This window comes from Microtus pennsylvanicus, chromosome 3 (genome assembly GCF_037038515.1).
Source record: "Microtus pennsylvanicus isolate mMicPen1 chromosome 3, mMicPen1.hap1, whole genome shotgun sequence".
NCBI classification, from domain to species: domain Eukaryota; kingdom Metazoa; phylum Chordata; class Mammalia; order Rodentia; family Cricetidae; genus Microtus; species Microtus pennsylvanicus.
This window is the reverse complement of record NC_134581.1, coordinates 20,094,046-20,109,820: the sequence shown is the minus strand read 5'-3', so window position 1 is coordinate 20,109,820 and position 15,775 is coordinate 20,094,046. Positions and strand designations below refer to the sequence as shown.

Below are 15,775 nucleotides of genomic sequence, written 5' to 3'. Positions count from 1 at the left end.
AATATGATCCTGCCACTACGAGGCAGTTCCTCAGACTCTGGAGAGCTGCACCTCTCTGGGCTTCCACACGCACTCCACATGTCTGCGGTGTTTTGTATATTATCACTCTGACTTTCCCTCCTAGCAGCAGACGTGTGCTGCTGTGTCAACGAAATTTACTACCTGCCATTTAGGTAGCAAATATTTATTTAGGAGAAGTTCCTAGAAATGAAAATGCGGAAACAATAAAAGGCTTTGGAGAAACCATAAATTTTCTCTTGAGAACCAGTATCATAGAATAACCATTTAGACTACATTCTACCCAAGAATGGAAACGTACAATTTCCTTTCGTGCCTCCAGGTAAATACTACATCTTATCGCTTTAATTTGTACTTTATATGCTTAACAGTCATTTATCTTAAAAAGTTAGAATTTATAATCTTTGACATTCTTTACCAGCATACTGGGTTTTCATTTTCTTATAACACCCCAAGTGGAACTAGCTTGCCTTAATATCTTTTAAAAATTGAGACGTAATTGATATATCATAAAATCCTGCCTTTAATGTAAGTGACTAGCTGGTGAACCCTCATCAGAGAGCTTCCATGGGCAGCAGGTGGTGACGCTTCAGAGACACGTGACTGATCAATGTGCAGAGAATAAAAGATCGTGGAGTGCTCGGTCCTAAATGGGAAATCTGTATCATACCCTCTCCCCTCAAGGCACAGGGATCACTGCAGAAGAGGGGGGCAGAGAGATCATAAGAAGCAGAGATAATGGGAGACTGACCCAAAACAGTGTTTTCAAGGTGTAATGAATGCAATGTTGTTGTACCCAAGCACCCACAGTGGCAGTGACTGCACTCACAAGACCTGTACAAGATCAAGCCAACCCAAATAGTAGCACTATGGGGAAGGGCTCACAAAGTCCCCCTGATGACTGCTGGGGAAAGGACAGCCAGTTTCTTCAGGGATTCAACCTGATAGGTGGTCCATGCTCCAGCGGATGACCTTACACATGTGTAGATACTGGCAGTACTAAGTGAAGTAAATGGGTTAAAGAAAGCATACACTCCCCGGGGGAGGAAAAAGTGGTAGGAGGGATATGGGAGGGGTTACAGCAGAAGGAGTTTGGGGATGGAGCTGACAAAACCACATTATATGCAAACATGAAATTCTCAAGCAATAATTTTTTTAAAAAGCTGCTTGCCCATTGTCACTACCTATCCCAGAACATTTCATTACTGTATCCACTACTCACTGTTAAACACTTGTCTGCTTCACTGATGACCACTAATCTACTGGTGGCCCTTTAGAGTTGCCTATTCTAGGTTCACATAAATATAATCAATCACACAATACATGACATCTGTACCGGGCACTTTTTACTTAGCACAGTGCTTTTGAGCTTTACTCGTGTGTGGAACATAACACATTTAAAAAACAAACTTATTAAGAATGCCGCTCATTTCCCCATGGTTAGAAAGACCTCTGTTGGTCTCTTGTTACAAAATATTTCTCTGTATTTTTCTCTTGTATTTATATTTATGTAGTATTTTATATTGCATTCTTTATTTTCTCAATGCCTTTCTATTCTTAGATGAGTTTCTAGACTTTGTGATACTTTCAATTTCTGTTTTCTCATTTTACCATTGGAGTGGTGTTTATATTAAACCATTAGTATAGTTACTTTTCTATTATCATTGTTTTTGATATTTGTCTTATTGGTGTTTAAATGATTTCAATGTATTAACTTTATAGGGATTATAGTGGGAGATTTATTTGCTTAGAAAAGACTTTATCTTAAAAATTCCAATGCAGTAAAGGAAAAGGAAAATATTTTAAAATGTGCCACTGTGGATATCAGAATGTCTTCCAAAGGGTGAGACGTTATCTTTTCAGGACGACAACAACTTAGTGATGTCCTCGGTTAGGCAAATAAAGATAATACACCTCTAAGAGGAAGAAAGAGAGACAGAGATCATTAAATTGCCTTTAGTTAAAATTAAATAAAGATACTTGAGCCTCTAAGTATTAGTGTTGGAGAGATGGGTTATAGAGGAGGCTCAGCAATGGCAGAGGCTGATGTGATAAAACAGGAGGTGGTTAAAAAAAAACAGGAAGAGGCAATTCCAAAATGTGCTGGTGGGTGAGGTCGAAAGATAAAGGACGGGATGAGAAATGGCCCTCAGGGGATGCCCGTGAACTTTAGCTTTCCTCTGCTTCTTGTTTTGCACTATCTTTACTAACAGGCTCACTCTGCATTCCTTCTCCCACAGTGCTCATCCATGAAGAGCATCCTTGAAACCTTAGGATACACCTTCATAAAATAGCTCATTGCTACTAGGACTTCACAGGGACAGTTGAGACAAAAGATCATGTTCTGAGCCAAGGGCCACCCCGCTGCCAGCAGCCATAAGCAATGGATAGTGGACATCTATAACAGTACTTAGGGCATGGTAAACATTCAGTAAATCTCCAGTAAACAGGGGGCAAATGAATGTATAGATGATCAAGTAACATGAGATCAGAAAATAATTGTGGTTAACTTTGATCAAGGAGAACATAAACCTCTTAGTCATCTCTAGAAATGCTTAGTGGTTTTTGAAGAAGCAAGCGATGCTTCCCAATATAAGGAATAAAGCAATTAGTGAGCTAACATAGAAACAATTGAGTCAGCAAATCTCAGAATTTTGTGACCATCTGAGTTTCCCAGGGCTATCCCAACAGTAGACATCATCTTGTATACTATTTATTCAAAATTCATCTTGATTTAAGTCCTTTGATGGAATTTCACAATGTTTTTCTTCATTTACATCCTATTGTCTTATCAAGTAAATTTGTAGGCATTTTACATGTATCTTTTGCCACTGTGATAGATTTCCTGTTACCATTTTATTCTCTAATTACTTTGACATGGGAATGACTGATTTCTGTATATTCTTTTTGTGACTGATCTGAAGTTACTTGCTGTTCTAAGGATGGCTTCCAAGTTGAGTCTCTTGGATCACTTGTGTTACTTTGAATACATGGGGAGTCATGGTTAGATTCTATCAGTAGCTGTTTTATTAAATCATATTTAATTGATTTTATATGTATGTGCATGGCATGGACTGCTTGTGGTACAAGCATGTACCACATGTGACATGTATGGAGGTGACAGGACTATGTGGATCCAGAGAAATGGAACTCAGGTCATCAGAAAAAAAGGTGGCAAGTATCTTTTCCATCTGAGCTTCTCACCAGTCCTTGAAGATACTTTTCAACCATGCAGTAGGAAATATTAACTATATCAGTACGATTCCTTGAGAAGTAATTTAAAATCTTTAAGGATAATGATTAGTTTCTGGAGTGAATGCCTAAGAAATAAGAGGGCTTTAATAGTAAAAAATTCATAGTAAAAGAAAAATAATCTACTTTGACTATTCTGGTTCTGGGACAGTCCCTGTAGATAAAGTCAGGAAGTCTAGAGCTTCAGACTATAGGTTTAACACCTTGGAATAAGTAAACAGTAAAACCATTCACCTCCTGGCTCGGGCAGTAAGTAGACCTCTGACAGCCATAGAAGAGGCTGGTCCCTGGAGAATGGGCCAGAAGGGTGAGGTTCAATTGCCAATAAGTAAATAAATAGACATTATAATACTTTAGTATCTATTATAGAGCCATAGTAAATAAAACAGCATGGTGCTGGAACAAACAGAGACACATGGACCAATGAAACAGAACAGAGAACCCAGAGCTAAGTCCACATTTCTACAGTCAACTAGTCCTTGACAAAAGCATCAGATATATACGCTAGAGAAAGAACAGTAACACTGAAGAAACTGGATAAGCATATGCACAGGATTGAAAACTACATCCCTTTATCTCATCACTTATAAACATAACTTAAAATATAGCAGCAACCTGAACGTAAAATCCCAAACCCTGCAAACACTTAAATGAAATGGGAAATATTGCAAGACACTCTTTAGAGACAATGGTTTTCTACATAGCATCCTACAAGCACAGAAAAGAAAAGCAAACAGAATGGAGTGACATTACATTAGAAAGCTCCACACAGCAATCAAAACTCAACATAGCAAGGGAGGCAGTCTATAGAAGGGAGAAAGAATCACCTGACAGAATGATACAATTATAAATGGGCAGATGACTGGATCAGAAGAGACCCTTCTTGTTTGGGGAGGCCACTAGTTTGTTTCCTGAACACCCTGACTTGAAATAATCACACAGAAAATATATCATTTCCAATACTGTTTGGCCAATAGCTTAAGCATATTGTTAGCTAGCTTTTATATCTTAAATTAACCCACTTCTATTAATCTGTGTACCACCACATGGCTGTGGCTTACTGGCAAGATTCAGGTGAGCTTTGGCAGAGGCATCTGTCTCCTGCAGGCAGCTACATGACTTTTCTCTGACTCTGCCTTCTTTCTCCCAGCATTCAGTTTAGTTTTCCCACCTAGCTCTATTCTGCCAAGCCACTGGCTAAAAAAGCTTTATTCATTAACCAATGAAGGCAATACATATACAGAAGGACTTCCCACATTACTTTCTCAAGGAAAAAAATAAGAATGGCCCAAAAAATATATAAAAAGCATCAGTATCATTAGCCATTAGGAAAATACAAATCACAACTACAATGAGATACTGTTTCAGTACAATTAGAATGGATAATATATTAAAAAAATAAGTAACAAATGCTGGTGAGGGCATGGGAAAGAAGGAACTAACACTTTTGGTAGGAATGCAAATTAATAAGTACAGTTAGAGAAAGTGATATGATGGTTTCTGAAAAAAAAACTAAAATAAACCTACTATATGATTCAGCTAGTTATATAAAATCAGAATATAAAATAGGCCTACTATGTGATGCTGCTAGTTATATGAAATCAGAATATAAAGACACACTTGCATACCCATATTTACTGTGGCAGTATACACAATACTTACGATGCAGAATCATCCTAGGTACTATCAAAACAAATAAATAGGGAAAATACACTACATTTCTCTTACAGGAACAATGAAGTATTAATCACAACGGAAAATGAAATCCTGTTATTTGCCACCAAATCGACAAAACTAGAGACTGCCATGCTAAATGAAGTGAGTTAGACCCAGGAGAACACCACATGTGCTCTCAGACCTGACAGCCGAGAGAGGTGATCTGAGTGTAGAACAATGATTATAAAAGATTCTGATGAGTGGAGAAGAAGTCAGATGACAGAGGCTGGATTTGATCAGAATTCACCAAAAGTAGAACCGACCAAAGAATTTAGGAAAGTTGCAATTACTTGTTTTCCCATCAGATGAGCAAGAGTACCCTTTCTCCTTAGAAACAGTGCTGACAACTAGAGAACAGACACCAAGCAAAGAATTCCATCTGAAAGAGCCACCCAAAAGCTTCCATCCACCATGCGGGCATTCTGACTTGCAGATAGTTTAGTCAACTTATGCAGTGTAGATGGACCGGAAAGTGTCAGCCTTGTTTCTGCTCTCATACCACACACACGTGTCCTTTCCATGTACTACCTTGTACTGTGTATTTTGCTGACTTTCCTATTAGAAAGGCTCCCAAGAACAGTGCTGACATTCCTTCTCGTGTTCCTAAGCTCTGGGGGGTAGGGCTGGGGGCTGACATGTGCCTTGGCAGAGAGAGTACATAAACCATTCAAGCTCTGTTCAGGCTCATGCTATAGGGCTGTTGACTCTGAGTTTAATATGAATGAATCGATAGTATGTATGAAATAAGATGTCTTTAAACAGAAATGCTCATAAAACAAGGCTGTGTAATAATCATAAGGCAAAAGAATGGGAGAGGCTACTGGGAACTGCTTGCTGTGTTTCCCTTAAGAGAAATGATTCCGTAGTCACTAATTCAATGTTCATGGTCATTTTATAGAATATAATTGCTGTGAGTGATGACAAAGGACTGTATTTCAGTTGAGCTTCAAAATATTTTCCAAAACAAGGAATGATAATGACTGGGCCAGTAGGGAGTTGGGGCTAAATAAGAGCAAGGGCCATGTAGGAGAAGGCAGGTCTAATGGAGTTGGTAATAGACATGGCTAGGAGGGCTCTCAGAGAAGATAATGAAGGGAGAATTGGCACACAGATAAACCTTCCTTTGAACCTAGTTCCTTATGGGTGGGGTGAGTGAACAGAAGGGACCTATAACTTGGGCCTGAGGAGCCAGAAAAGGGCCTATCTCTCTGTCCTAAGAGGACATGGGCAAATGATTGGATTTCTTCTTCATACAAAGGGTAAACACAGTTTCAGATATGCTCGCTGCGGAGATTTACACAACACACACAAAGTCATTACTCCAGGGCCTGCTCACTGTGGTTTGGAAAGGGCTCAATGTGATCTGTCAACTGTTACCACACAGTAGAATTCCAGGTGTGACTGACCAGGTCAGATGTCACCAACAGCCTCCTCAGAAAGTGACCAAAATTACGTGGAGAAAGAGGGGGCTTATTTCACCCTAAAATGGAAGAGGACAGTGCTCTCTTGCAGCTAGCTGCTTATAAATGAGTTTTGAAGGATAGCTAGTGCATTTATTTCTGCCTGTATAAACAGAAGTGTGTGTGTGTGTATATATACATACATGTATATAGGTATATATATACACATACATGTATATATATGTGTATATGTATTTTTTCCCAACAACACAAACAATTTCTGTCACTAAGAAAAAATCCATTAGATGGTGTGATGGTGGCCAGACTTGGGGTTTATATGTTTGGTCACCAGTTCATGGTGCTGTACTCTAAGGCTATTGCTGCAGCTTTTAGGAGGCTTGGTCTAGCTGGCTGAAGTAAATCACTGGTGGTGGGCCCTGGAAAGTTACAGCCTGGTCCTTCACTTCAGCCACTCTCTTTATGTTCTGGTCCACTTCAGTGTGAACCGCTTCTGCTTCACATTCCCACAGCCACGGTGAGAGTCAGTCTACCTCCCTTTCCTGTCTGGAATTAGCCGAATCCCTAGGACAGCAGTTCTCAATGCACGAGTCACAACCCCACAAAGACCATCAGAGAGCACCTTATGATTCATAAAGCAACATTACAGTTAGGAATTAGAAACAAAAATAATTTTATGGTTGGGGATCACCACAACATGAGGTGCTGTGTGATATGTGATAATGCTTTTGTACACTGTGAAGATTTGTCACTCGTATTGGTTTAATTAGACACTGATTGGCCAGTAGCCAGACAGTAAGTATAGGTGGGGCAACCAGACTAAAAGAATTCTGGGAGGAGGAAAGGCAGAGACACAGCCAGATACAGAGGAAGCAAGATGAGAATGCCTTACTAATAAAAGGTACCAAGCCATGTGGCTAAACACAGACAAGATTTATGGGTTAATTTAAGTTGTCAGAGCTAGTTAACAATAAGCCTGAGCTAAGAGGCTAAAGAGTTTATAATTAATATAAGCCCTTGTGTGTTTCTTTGGGACTGAATGGCTGTGGGACTGGGTGGGACAGAAATTTCCATTACAATGAGAAACTTCCTTTACAACAAGGAACTAACTGTATTAAAAGATTTCAGCATTAGGAAGGTTGAGAGCCACTGCCCTAAGCTAAAGTAATTCCTCCCCTGAGTTGTTTCTGCCAGGTATTTTCATCACAAATAGTCAAAGGTAATTTATACAGACATCCTTTTAATAATCAATAGTATCCCAAGCAGTGAACAGACATGAAGAGATTCTTGCTATGGACATTCCATCTCAACTGTGACAAAAGCTAAGGTCATTGCATTACATAGTAATCCACACAAAGCACCCGAAGCAAGACTGACTTGGAGCCACTAAGGGAGGAAGACCTGTCACTTAACTGGCACTGCTGGATGACCTTGAGAGACTTACTTAGCTGGGCTACAATTTTCTCATCTTTAAATGGGCCTAACACTTAAAGCAGAGGACTCAGGAAACAAAGAAAGTCCTGACTGCACCGCATGTGTTGGCTCTTTCTCTTCCTTGTGAAGTAATGAGATAACAAAGAAGCAAGGCTGCTTTCAGTTATGTGAGGATGAAGGGAGCTAGGGAAACAGAACAGGAGATTCTGCAGGCTGCCTGAGAGCCTTAGCATGAGCAACGAATTACTCCAGGAAGGTAGCGATGAAGGTTTCTCAGACTGAGCATAAGTCATGAATGAATGCATGTGCCCACAGGGCTGAGTGTCACTTATAATGGTATTTAGAGTTAAATTCCTTTTAGCTAGCTGCTTCACATATTAAGCCCAGGGAATCCTTTACTTCCATAAAAAAAAAAAACAGGCATTGGTTTTTTTTTTCTTGAAACATGTAGATCTCCTATGTTCAATATTTTGTACTTTTATATAAGAAACATTCTATATTCCTCCAAACCCACAGTTAGTCATATGAGCACAATCACACTGGCTGCTACTCTGTCCCTTCCAGGAGCTTATAAGTAACAGAGATCTCATGGTAGACAGGGAGGTAAGGATGGTGCCAGCCAAGGCTTAACAGCAAGACAGAACTTTCTTCTTAAATGCAACATTTAAAAAAACTCTAAATTTTAAAGAGAAGTTGAAGTTCAGACATTAAGAAAAAGGTCTACCTTCTGAACAATGCTGGCAGTTAAATTCACTTGGGCCTAGTCTACCAGCCAAATGAAGACAGCCCCTGGGGCTTATATAGGCTCTCCTGCTGCAGACACCACAGGGGCTCACCCCTGTGTCCTAGTAAATTGAGGAACACTGTCTGGGGTCAGGCCACAGGAGGGAGATGGGGGCATTTCCTTCAGTCACCCTGGGCTGGGCACTCACTCTTTTTTTTTTTTTTTTTTTTTTTTTGGTTTTTCGAGACAGGGTTTCTCTGTGGTTTTTCGAGCCTGTCCTGGAACTAGCTCTGTAGACCAGACTGGTCTTGAACTCACAGAGATCCACCTGCCTCTGCCTTCCGAGTGCTGGGATTAAGGGCGTGCGCCACCACCGCCCGGCTTGGGCACTCACTCTTAAGGGAAGAGAACTTCAATCGAGTCCCTTCCCTCCTCTCCCCATTTAAAAGAAGCAGCTGTCAGATCCACCAAGATGCTGAGCACCAAACCAGTCTTCTCTTGCTATGGAAAAGTCTATAATAGGGAAGCAAGTACTTCAAGCTCTGTTGGAAACAGGGAAGCATGTGCCCTGGGCTCCTCACAGGCAGTCAGTAAGGACAGCAACAGTGAAAAAGAGGACCACAGTGGGCTGAGGAGACAGCTTGGGTGCTGTAGAGCTTGTGTACGAGAGTGAGGACCCGAAGTAGTATCCTTAGTGCCCACGTATGGTAGGGGGAGCAGTGAAATGCACCTGATAACCCAGCACCAGAAGGCAGAGTCACATGTGAGGACAGTAACTGACCTTCTGGCCTCCAAACTCGTGCTCACGCATATGTACTTAATGTACATTTGCACACACATGAATATGCACCCTCTGCTGTGCACACACACACACAATGCCAGCATGTGAAGTTTTCTAGAATGATACAGACTCCCCTCTTCTGGCATGCAAGTGTGTTAGGACCATTTGTCTCATTTTAGGAGACAGGATGGAGCTGTGTGAGGCCAAGAATGCATATCACGCTTCCTCTTTTTACGGTTTTGATATTAAAGACGGGATATTGAGGTCAGTGAATTAAGTAATACTGTAAAGCTGCCAACTACTACCAGAGTGTGCTGTCATTTAGACTGCAGTGCTTAGGAAAGATTATTTCTTAGCCATGGTAAATGTGCTCATTTTTCTTTTTCCTTTATGGAACCTGAAAAATACCTCCAGAAATTAAATTTGGAGACCTACAAATGCGTATGCTTCCTCTGGGCAGTAGGCATTTGTCCCAGAAAGGTACACTGACATTTTCACAGCCAAAGGGTGGCAAGACAAAACCTTCAACAGATCATTTATATATAGAAAGAATATGGAAGTCTGTGGGCCAAAAGAGGCAGTAGATTTTAGTATGTAAAATCATCCACAAGATCACAGTCCTTGGTCAACTTTGTGTGCAATAACTTCAAACCCTTCTGTACTCTTCCCTTAGCCTCTCTAAATCCACTTGAAAGCCCGGAATAGCTTCTTTAATTCTCCAGATAGCATGGTTTTAATTTGTGGTTCTCGTTTAATATTTCAGAACACATAATTTATATCAAGTCATTCCACAGGAGACGTAGTTTATGGAATATACAGCTAGACTCAAAATTATGAGCAAAAACAACATCATTGTGGGCAATAGTGGTGTGGGCCAATCATGTAGAATACACTTCCTTTACCTGCAGAGCATAGAGTTAGCTCAGGTTAGACCTGCACTGAGAATTACATCTAATCTCACCACCAAGTTCAGAGTCAAGACATGTCAAATATTTCTGATTAAGTCTCATTTCAGTGCCTTGCTCCAGAAGGCAGTAACTTTGATCTTAACTGTGAAGACCTTAAGTAGCTTGAAATGAAGATGTTGGTGATCCTACCTTGCTCGAGTGACTGAGTTAAGACAAAACATTCAGAGGTATTTAGACTAAAGGTTTCCCAAACTAGTTGACTTTCAAGATGGTTTCCCAATGTGTCCATCACCACACACACACACACACACACACACACACACACACACACACACACTCTTTCTCTGTCTGTCTCTCTCTGTCATATATGTGTGTGTGTTGGAGGCAGAGATCAGCCTTGTGTTATCATTCTTCTGGATTGGTCAACTTTGTTTGGGGAGACAAGGCTATCTCACTGGCCTGGAACTTGACATGTAGACCAGGCTGGCCAGCCAATGAATTCCAGGGTCCTTTGTCTCCCTGGTGCTGGGATTATCAGCACATTCCATCATGCCCAACTGTCTCACATGGGTTTTGGGGACCCGATTCAGGTCCTCATTTCATGTACAAGCTGTACTTTATTGCCTGAGTTACCTCCCCAGCCCCAGGATCTATTTTAAAAATAGATTCCTAATCCTTCCCTCAGGAATTCTAATCCCTGGGTTCTGGGATAGGGCAATTTGAAAAGGCTCTTGGGATTAGCCAGGTTTAAAAATGAGATCTGAACCTTAGAACACAGGAAATTGGGCTCCCCTAAATACCAAGGGGACCTCCCCAGGGACCCCTGTGTCACTGTGCTGATGACGAAGGATTCCTGCCTCAGCTTCAAACAGTGCTCAGGCACAGCGAGGCCAGATGCACTCTTTCATTTCGCTCTCCTGCAAGTGGCAGTTTTATGAGAGGAGGTGGGATGACAAATGAAGCCACATTTGCAAGTCACATTCAACACAGAGAAGGAGCGCGTCACTGTTTCTTAAATATTTAGATCCGCTGTCTCTCCCGCAGTCCCCATTTGGAGCCACGTGAGCCCTGTGCCGGCGGCGTGATTTCTCGCCCTCCTCTGACTTTGATTAACCTCACAATGTTCCTGCGCTGTGCCTCACCAGGTGTTTGGAACAGCTAAGTGATGATGACTAAGAGGGAGCGAGCAGAGAGGCTCAGAGAAGGAAGAGAGAGCATGTGGGGAGCCACACAGAGGAGAGCCTGGCAAGGAACAGAAGCCACCCGAATCAGTTGCTGTGAAGATGGAGTAAGCGCTTTTCTTCCCACAGCCTGCACCATGGGGGAAGCCAGCTGAGGCGAGCTGAGGCCAGCTGGGAAGAGCATCAGAGGCTGCACTCATGGGAGCCCCTTCCTTGCCATGGCTCACGGATAACTGCGAGGAGAGAAGTTGGTGGAGGGCGGAGGGTAGCAGTGTGTGGAAGGTAGTCAGGAGGTCAGTCTCAGAAAACCCCGAGAGCTGTAATATAACAGTGTTGTGTTTGGAGCAGGACCTGGAGGCGTGAACAAGAGCAAGTGAGAGTCCCCTTGGCTCTCAAAGAACTGACAGTTTAACTGGGGGAGAGAATATCTTACCAAAAGTCATTAGACGGCCGCACATGGTGGCTCACGCTTATAATCAATCACAGCACACCAGAGACTGAGATAGGAGGGTTGTAAGTTCGAGGCTGACCTGGGTTAGTTGGTAAACTCCACATCCATCTACCTGATTGACAAAGTGAGACCCTGTCTCAACATGAAGACAAAACAGGGCTGGGAAGGAGGAGAATGAAGAGGCATAGTCACAGGGAATTTGCATAGCATACACAGGCCCCTGTATTTAAAAAAAAAAAAACCCTCCTGGTCATCTATCCTCTGCTAACTGTGTTAGACAATTAGTATTGCTAATTATTATTGGTAATCACAACAAATTAGAAAACATGTCACCCTTCTGGAGCCTTGGAACCCCTACATGTAGAACAGGCGTAACACACGCTGAAGAGCTATTGTGAGACCCGGAGCACAGTTATGCAAGTGTGTCTCACCCTTTGGAGGATGAAAAGCTGTCCTCATCAGAGAGGCAGGATTGGAGCCTTAGAGGTGGAGGAATGTAAGCTAAGCCGGGGAGTTGAAACAGATTCCTGACAGGTGGCTGTGGAAGGATGTAAACAGCCGGAGGCACGACCACGAGGTAGTGAGCAAAGACGAGTACGTTACACGAGTTTCACCACTGCTGGCTGAAAAATCCCACCACAGTGCAGTCTGGGTTACAGTACATTTGCCACTGCAGTTTCTGACACAGAGCTGCTCTTACCTGCGGGGGAAGGGCGGGAGGCAGGCAGAAGAGGTCAAGGCAAATGCAGAAGTAACAGGCAGTTAAACAGACGGCTGCTGGGCCTCAAAATTCAGTCTTCCCAGACCAATGTAACAAGATGAGCATTTGCGAACCAAGAGATCCAAGAGTCTAAGGCAGCTACAAGACTCATAACTGTTCCCAGCCACGATGAAACAGCATGTCTGCCACTAGGTGGTGCCAAACCCTAGTTTAGATCTGGATTGATATGGATACCTGGGCTGGATCATCAGACTCCCAGACTGCTAATGGTAGACCAGTTCTCTCTCCTTCATCTATTACCATCACAATAATGTAACTGCGTGGCTTATACCAGTGGTTCTTAAGATACGGTCCTCACACCTATAGAGGCACCAGGAAGTTTACTAGAAATACATGTTATCAGGTTCTATCTCAAGCCATAATCAGAAATTCAGAGTAGTGGCCCAGAAATAAGCTTCAAGCCCTTCAAAATGCACAGTGAGTTAAAGCAAAGACCCCTTCCCCCTGCTTTATTCATTCATTTCTCTGCCTCAATACTATAGCATGGCAGAGTTTTATCATACAATTGTGACTTTTGAAAAACCATTTACATTTCCAGATAATGAGGAAAGAGGTAGTTGGAATAGACAGATCAACCTCCAAGGCCCATGCCAACCGCACCACACAGAAGCTGGGTAGTACAGGCATTCATGGGTCTTATTGGAAGCATCTAGCAGAGTGTGTCTGCTTTCCAGTGGCTAATATAGAAATGTCACCTGTCTCCATGGTTCACCTTCTCAGGCTAGGGATGCTACTGCTCTCTGAGAAATTCCAAGTGTAAAGGAGAATTTATCGGCATAGGGTTTGTGGGTAGGTAAAGCAACCTAAGGTCTTCAGGCTTGGTGGCAGATGCCTTAACCGACTGAGCCATCTCCCAGGGTCAGACTAACATTCTAAATGCAGGCTTACTGGAATTGATTCAAATAGTTAAATCCAAGAACAACTACTTTCAAATAAATCTTCCCCCTAGAACCAAAAAAGACTAACAGTGACAGTCAACACGCAAAGGGAAATCAAACATGTTACCCATTTCTGCCTTGCAGGTCAGTGCCTGACACAGGACCTATAAGCTGGACAAAACAACAATCACAACCGAATTCTACCCAAAGAAGTCATACTGGGCGTGAGCCAGGAAGTTAAAAATCAAGTCATCTGCTTGCCACAGCTGTCCCTTGTTAATCCAGTGACATGCACTCATATCTAGACATAGTAGGCTTTGTAAATAAAAATGTAAGAACCAGGAAGGCAATTTTTTGTCTCTCCCTCCTGCTGGGGGTATCTAGTGGTCGGAATACCAGGACAGAGTAGGTGTTTGGTACCTGTCTGAATACAGGCATGGATGACTGATTGTAGTCAGATTGATGCTGGGGGCTGCCCAATAGGAATGTCTGAGATCATAGAAACATTTCAAAAGTTGTACTGTCCAAGACAGTAGCTACAACTAGAGGTGGCTTCTGACCACTTAAACCAGCACTCGTTTAGCCGGGATGCAAGCTCCGAATTTTAATTAATTCCACTCTCAGCACACTCAGATTCTTCCCACTAAAGGCTGTGGCTGTGCTGCCAGACAGAGAGAAATGAGTCTGAAACTCCAGGAGAGACTTTATCTTTTATCTGGGGACCAGGTGATGATGAACCTGTGGACAGCACAGCTGGCTGGAGGATGACTGATGGGCATTCGGCCAGGGGCACGAAACCAAGGAGCCAAGGCAGCAAAGAGCTCAGGACTTGCCTTGCCTGAGCATGCTCTCGGGCCATGATGCTCATCCATTCATTTAGCATTTCTCCAATCTGTTTTTCTATTTTCCCTTTGAGGAGGCACTATACCAAAAACTGACCCTGGGGGTAGGTTATGCCTCGAGGTTCCTGGGGTTGCTACAAAAGGCAGGAAAACTGAAAGACAAAAAAAACTATATTGCAAAATGATGATGACAGGAGAGCCATTTATCTTCAATTCAAAGAAAAACAAGATACATTTTGGTCTCTACTCAAACAAGAGAAGACTGCCTGCCACACAGGTTTAATACTATGCACCGCTTGGACACCTACAGGGCCTAACCACAGCTCCCTTCCTTTCTTTCCAAGGACAAGACCTGACAATCAAGCAGCCTGCTTACTAACAGGAGCAGACACGGTTCCTCTACCACCCGTGGGATTATTTCCTCAGGCATCACAGGGAGCCAGGGGCATCCTGTCCTCTTGGCATTAGGAACACTGCCTCTGGAAGCTGTTCAATTGCCTTCAATTGTAATTATTGAGGCCCTCCCTGGGTGCAGACCTTCCTCCTGGGCTATGAGCAAATGGGACTACACTGCTGTTTCTGTCACCTACCCAATGCCAATGTTGTGTGCTTGGCCACCTCCACCTGTGACCTTCCCTGTCCACAGGGTAATATGCAGGTGACTTCGATATTACAGGTATTTTTATAAATACCTTAGTACTGATGGGCCAGCTACCATTGACAGTCATTTAGGATAACCATATCCTTCTAGTTTCTATGGTTTCCATGACCCTGCAGTGCCATGAGGCCTGGAAGCTTTCCATCAGGGACCTTTACTTCAGGATTCTTATTGGGTCTCACCAACTGGAGACATCTGTATGACTTAGGAAGGCGGTAACAGAGCACAGACATCATTCTCCGGTAGCAGCTGAGGAGAGTGTAAGTCAAGACGCGGAAGGCTTAGTGGGTTCCCTAGAGCCCACCTGTAGGCAGGGCCATTAGCGGTCCCTCCTCAACTCTTTGATGACCTACTTTCTGAAACACTCTATGGTAGATACCGCTGTATCCTGGTCCATGCTTTCTTACCTTCAATTCTTGATGTTGGCCACAATCACACAGTTCCATGTGAGCTTCCGCTGCCACTGGGCCTGCAGCTGTCCACCTCAAGAGTGAACTACACATGCTTATTCCTCTAAAACTGCAAGAGCCAGCCATGGGAATTAACCAAGCTTACAAACATATGTGTACTTAAGACACACGAGGTGAATATCCCTGGGGCAACACTTGGCAAGTCAACCCTCCTATTTGTGACAGTTTGTGGAGACAAATCTAGAAGGTATCCCACACTTCCCAGCATATCCTGATAGAAGCAAACATCTACTTCTCCAACAGAACCTCGAGAGCATCATTCT

General features: G+C 42.8%; 1 protein-coding gene across 3 annotated transcripts in view; it reads right to left on the bottom strand.

Annotated features, from left to right (window-relative positions):
- Positions 1 to 15,775, bottom strand: part of Tmem108 (transmembrane protein 108) — a 279,477-nt gene that overhangs the window by 130,202 nt on the left and 133,500 nt on the right. The gene's annotated exons all lie outside the window — the stretch shown is intronic.